Here is a 6,509-nt window from a genome sequence, read left to right as displayed (position 1 = left end):
GTGACAAGACACTTGTATTACTCAAGACAGTTGCCCAGGCTCCTCCGGGAGCTTAAGAAAAAGGCAGTAACAGTTTCTATGGAATAAGCTGGAGAGAGCTTAAGACAGTGGTTCTCAACCTTCCTAATGCCGCGACCTTTAATACAGTTCCTCACATTGTGGTGGGCCCCCAACCATAAAATGATTTTCATTGCTACTTCATAGCTGTCATGTTGCTACTGTTATGAATCGGGCAACCCCTGTGAAAGGGTTGTTTGACCCCCCAAAGGGGTCGAAATCCACAGGTTGAGAACCGCTGCCTAAAGGGGTTGTGACCCACAGGTTGAGAACCCCTGGCTTAAGGCCTGGACTAGTAACGGGCTATTGAAGTTACTTTCTTCCTAAGGAATCTGTGAGTCGGGCGAAAGTTTACAGACCACCAAGTCACTTGTCACTACCACCAGCAGCCTTGGTGACAGTTGCCACTGACGTATTGTCATGGAAGACGTACAGATGGAGTGCAGGTCACAGGCCCAGTTACAGCTTTGTTCTCGATTACTTCCTTGTTTTTAGTATGCTATAGATGGTCCTGGGCCAAACATGCTTGCCAACTCACAGGAAGGCTGGAGGTTCGAGTGCGCCCTGTCAAGAGGCCTGATGATCCCCTTGTATAAAGAAAACCGACCACCACCCGGCTGCCACCAGAGTCCCTGTGGTGCACCGAGCTGCTCAAGCACAGGGGACGGTTCCATGAATTGGGGCTGATTTGTGCCAACTGGTACAGGTGGTTCCATCACAGAAATTAAGAGAGAGTTCTAACTCCGTGGCTGTCCCTGGACAGATGAATAAAGAGGAGGGACTGGCCCTTGACTACCCCCAAATCCAAGTCAGTCCCCCAACCCCTCTCCACGTGGTCACCAAGGTTACCTTGGCCCAACCTTGCCGAGGAGATTCCCTTGCAGCGTCCTTAGCCACTAGGGATTGTATGTGGCAAGTGTTTCCTCAACTACCAGGTGTAGGGGCCCCAAAGAGATGACCGAGCCCAGCGCTGATCACTCGAGGGGATGGGAGCTGAGGTCATTGGCCTGCCCCCGCCCCCATCGCCCCTCCCCCTGCAAGTCCTCATGTCCTTCATTCCCGAAGCTCAGGACGGTGCTTCACTTCAAGCCGTCCCTCCCCTCTGCGTTGCGGGAAGCACCAGCTTTTACCTGTTTTATCTCCTCCATCTTTTCCTTGAGTTCTTCCCTCACCTCCCTGAGTTCATTCTGAGGAGAGACAATGCGGAGGGTGGGGGATGACCCAGGGACAGAGAGAGAGAGAGAGAGAGAGAGAGAGAGAGAGAGAGAGAGAGAGAGAGAGAGAGAGAGAGAGAGAGAGAGGCAGGTGGCGGGCTATGGGAGGGAGGGAGGGAAGGGGGCTCAGGAGGCACAGTGCGTGCCTCCTGGGATGGTACCCTGAGCAGAAGTCAGCATCACTTTGGTGACCTGCCACCAAAGTGCCACCCTGCACCCAGACCCTAGGAACCATCCACCACGCCCCGAGTCAAGGCCAGTCCACAAACTAAATGGACTGCAATCCTGAAAGGTCAGTGCCCCGGAAGGCCAAGGTCGCAGGACGACTCCAAATGCAAGGAGACCACAGAGAATGGCAAGGGGATACCACACAGGGATCCTGGACTAGGACCGGGTGGCAGTAGTAGTTGCAACTTTTTTGCAAGATTCAAATTATTTCAAAAAGAAAAGCAAGATCTGGAGGGACTGAGATGCCCAGGCCCAGAGCAGCTCTGGAGGTGGCAATGGCTCAGAGTGCCCGGGGGTCAACGGAGTTGAGGCCCCTCACTCTCCATCCTGTGCGACCCCCTCCCCCTGTTGTCTGGTCTCCCGTGCTCACCTTCAGCTCCTGTGCCCCTCCAGACTTGGTCGACAGCCCCTCTTGCTTCATGCCTCTGTAGTCACATGTCTGGCCAATGAAACCAGAGACACAGAGCCTTAGACATCGCTTATGTGGGCAGAGAAGGCTGGAGGGGTGACCTGAGTGTCTGCTCCTCTCGGAGGTCCAAGGGCAGAGACTGACCTGCTAGGGCCTCGCCTGCACCGTTTCCTCCCTCCTTCTCCGAGCTCAGGTCTTCCTGGTCCCACAACACTCAGCTCTTCCTGTCCCTTCAGCAGTCACACATGTCCCCACCTCATGGCATCTGTCCTCGCTGCTTCCTCTGTCCAGCTCTTCCCCCCTCCTCTCTGGCCATGCTCTTTACCCTGACCATCCCATCTAAAGCAGCCTCCCAGTCGTGTCTCTCGATTGCAATTCTCTGCATAGCACAGAACGCGACTGAGGCTCCCTCGTGTAGTGCTCTGGTTCCTAGGGTGGCGTTGTCTCTCTCTCATTGTATCTTACAGGTCCTGCCCGCGAGCCCCTGTCAATGACCCCCAAGTCCATTCTGCTGCCCCGAGGTGCCTGTGGGGCCTCTGGCGTGTTTCTTACTTTGACTGGCTCTGCCTTACAATCCAGGCAAACTGTCTTGTAGTTCTTGTTCTGTTGAGAGAGGCAATAGGAAGTCAGCTTGTCTGCCGTCAGGCTTGTGGGAGGGCTCGTAAGGTCATAGGAGTCCCTGGGTGGCACTTAGCTACTGATTGAAAGGTTGATGGTTCAAATCTGCCCAAAGAGAGGCCTGGTGTTCTACTGCTGCCAGGGTCTAGCCGCCGGACACCCCATGAAGCCCAGTTCTGCTCTGACACACCGTGAGCTGGTATCCATTGGATGACATTCGGCCCTTGTGAAAAGACACACTACCACCCTGACCCCTGCCTCCACTCCAAACTGCCTGCCCAGCCGTGCCTCAGCTCAGGCCCCATACCCTCCATCACCCCTCCTTGCTTCAGAACAGCTCCCATCTTGCCAGGTTTGCTCCTCTGACAGACCTGGGCCGGCCCCTGCTGCAGGCAGAGCTGCGCCAGGAGGTCTGCTTCAGGAGCTTCGGCTTTGGGGGTAGACGGACCTGGTTCTAATCTCATCTATTGACTAGCTGTGAGAACTTTGGCAAACTCTGGAGTCTCTGGGTTCTCCGTTTACTCCTCTTTAAAATGGGGGTAATAATGATATTTACCAGCTGAAGGAGCCCTGGTGGCACTGTGGGTTAAATGCTGGACTGCCAACCACCAGGGTGGCCGTTCAAAGCCACCAGCAGCTCCTTGGGAGAAAGAGGAGGCTGTCTGCTCCCATAAAAATGAACAGCCTTAGAAACCGCCGGGGCCGTTCTACTCTGTTCTATAGGGTCGCTGTGCGTCCGAAGGGACTCGATGGCCCTGGGTTGGGGTTTTGGTTATTTGGGAGCCTGCAGCACACCAGTCCGATGCTGGTGTGAGAACGTGAAGCAAGAATGTCTCTCTCCATGAGGTCCCTGTGCCCAGAAGTCCCCAGAGGCCTCTTCCCACCCCACGCCCACTGGGTGAAGCCCATCCCCATTGCCAGCAGAGAAGAGAAATGCCCGAGGCTCACAAGAAATGCCCGAGGCTCACAAGAGAAATGCCCGAGGCTCTCGCCTCCCCCCTCCCTTTCTTCAGACAGAGACCCTGAGCTGCCCAGCAAGGGCCTCTCTCCTTTACCAGGTTTGCTTTCTTCAGTTCTGCCCTCTTGGCTGACATGATGGAAGAGGCCAGCTTGATCTTCAGCTTCCCAGCCTCCCGAAGCAGCCCCTGTGACCAGGCCACTCCTATGCCAACTGCAGGTTAAGGGCCGGGTGGGGTGACCCGTCTGTGTGCGGAACCACTGAGGTCACAATGCCCAGGACCCACACACTGGCCTGGGGTGCCTTGGCCCCCGACCGTCAGGAGGGACTCAGGGTGGGTTCAAAGCCCCCACCCGGCAAGGGCCTCTCTTGGAGAGTTTCGGGCGGATCACAGCCTGTCCCTGACCAGGGTCCAGTACAAAGACTTCCTGGAGCGCAGGTTACTTCCCAGCAGGAAGCCCTTATTGGAAGGGAGCAGGGGCCTGTCCCGAACCCCAGCTTCTCCCCTGCATTGTGCCCTCCCGATGTAGGCAGGCCCTGCCTCCGGTTTTCTTCCTGCCATGCCCAGGGAGGCTCCGAGTGCCCAAATGGGCATCCCCTCTGCCCGCTGCCCTGCGCCTCTGCTCCTATTTCTTCCAGCATCCTGAAGGGTGTATGGGGGTGGGGGATGGGTACTAATGAGGTCATTCTGAGGGTAGCTGTGGTTCATGCTTAAAGTGGAGTGTCACAGAAACAAGTCCTCCTACTTTCGGGGGTCCTGCAATCCTTCAGAATCCTGGTCTGTGAACCTAATTTTCTTATTCTCCCTTCTCGCAGGGCCTTCCATGTTCTGTCGGTGGAGCTGAACTTTGGCATTCTGAGAGGCGAGGCACACAGTCACTGGTAAATGGAGGCAAACTGCGAGTGAATTGCACCCCCAGCCCTAACTCCAAACCAACCTGCTTCCCACAGATTCCATCGCGAAGTCAGTTTGGGGTCCTCGCTTGCCTGCCATCGGCCTGCTTCTCTGCCAGCTTGACCATGGCACAGGCTTTTGTGGGCACCTGGAAACTAGTGGACAGCACGAATTTCGACGACTACATGAAGTCGCTCGGTGTGGATTTTGCTACCAGGCAGGTGGGCAACTTGACCAAGCCCACCACCATCATTGAAATGAATTCAGACAGGGTCACCATCAAGACGCAGAGCACCTTCAAGAACACAGAGATCAACTTCAAGCTGGGAGTAGAGTTTGATGAATTGACCGCAGATGGCAGGAGGGTCAAGTCCATCGTGACGCTGGAGAACGGCAAGCTGGTCCACAAGCAGAGGTGGGACGGGCAAGAGTCAGCGCTCGTGCGGGAGCTGATCAATGGGAAGCTCATCCTGACCCTCACCCACGGCAGCGTGGTTTGCACTCGCACCTACGAGAGAGAGGCCTGAGCCCCCTGCACGGGCTGCTCTGCCAACTGGCTGCCCCTCGACACACCCCAGAGGCCTCATTTCCTGCTCTGGCATTTTCTATCTATACACTTTGGCTGGGGAATTCTGGGATCAGTGGCATCAGCCTTGTTCTGGTTCCGATAGTGTATACTTATTATTTGTTTAAACTCCATCGACAGAGTTCTCTAAGATCAATAAAGGAAAGCTCAAGGCTGAAGGGGAAAAATGAGTCTGACTTAGAGTGGCACTCCAGGACAGAGGGCTTCCAAGGGCTCTGCACCTTTATGGGGGTGGACTGTTGACCTCCACTTCTTTCTCCTACGGAGTAGCAACTGTCCTCTCTGCTGGCAGGCAACTGTTTAACCCCTGTGCCCCAAGGCTCCTTGATTACACACCCAAACACCCTTCATCACAAATCTCACACCTCCTCCCTCCCTGCTTCAAAAGCCTGCTGGTGCCTGTCCCTCCCAGAGGCCAGAGAGCCCCCCAGGGCCTCCAGCAGCCACTAGCAAAATGGTGCTTTTCTCAACACCGAGTCCCTCAGAAAAGTGCCTTTCATTTTGTTCAATGAGGGTGAGGTGGGGCTTAGGCTAGGCAGGAGTCTTCTCAGGCCTCACATCCCCTGTCTTTGCTGAAAATATGACCTTTGCTTGCTTGCTATAGCTCCACCTCACCCCACACTCACTGCCGTTGAGTTCATTCTAACGCTTTAAAAAAAACATTTTATTGGGGCTTCATAAAACTTTTATCACAATCCATCCATCCATTGTGTCAAGCATATAGGTACATTTGTTGCCCTCCTCATTCTCAAAACATTTGCTTTCTACTTGAGCCCTTGGTATCAGCTCCTCATTTTTCCCCTTCCTCCCTGCCCCCCTTTCATGAACCCTTGATAATTTATAAATTATTATTTTTTCATGTCTTACACTGTCCAACATCTCCCTTCACCCACTTTTCTGTTGTCTGTCCTCCAGGGAGGAGGTTATAGATAGATCCTTGCAATCGGTTCCCCCTTTCTACCTCACCTTCCTTCCACCCTCCTGGTATCGCCACTCTCACCACTGGTCCTGAAAGGATCATCTGTCCTGGGTTCCCTGTTTCCAGTTCCTATCTGTACCAGTGTACATTCTCTGGTCTAGCTAGATTTGTAAGATAGAATTGGGATCACGATAGTGGGGAGGGGGGAGGAAGCATTTAGGAACTAGAGGAAAGTAGTATGTTTCATCATTGCTACAGTGCACCCTGACTGGTTCCTCTTGTCCCTTCTGTAAGGAGATGTCCAGTTGCCTACAGATGGGCTTTGGGTCTCCACTCTGCACTTCCCCTCATTCACAATGATAGGATTTTTTGTTCTTTGATGTCTGATACCTGATCCCATTGACACCTCATGATCACACAGGCTGGTGTGCTTCTTCTATGTGGGCTTTGTTGCTTCTGAACTAGAAGGCTGCTTGTTTATCTTCAAGCCTTCAAGACTCCAGACGCTATATCTTTTGATAGCTGAACACCATAAGCTTTCTTCACCACATTTGCTTATGCACCCGCTTTGTCTTCAGTGATCATGTTGGGAAGGTGAGCATCATGGAATGCCAGTTAAATAGAA

General features: G+C 53.8%; 1 pseudogene; it reads left to right on the top strand.

Moving 5' to 3' along the window:
* Nucleotides 1-4,504: 4,504 nt before the first annotated feature.
* Nucleotides 4,505-4,906, top strand: LOC142437236 (fatty acid-binding protein, heart pseudogene; annotated as a pseudogene).
* Nucleotides 4,907-6,509: the final 1,603 nt, after the last annotated feature.

This window comes from Tenrec ecaudatus, chromosome 1, assembly GCF_050624435.1.
Source record: "Tenrec ecaudatus isolate mTenEca1 chromosome 1, mTenEca1.hap1, whole genome shotgun sequence".
NCBI classification, from domain to species: Eukaryota; Metazoa; Chordata; class Mammalia; order Afrosoricida; family Tenrecidae; genus Tenrec; species Tenrec ecaudatus.
Note: the sequence above shows the minus strand (reverse complement) of the source record. Positions and strands in the feature narration are given on the sequence as shown.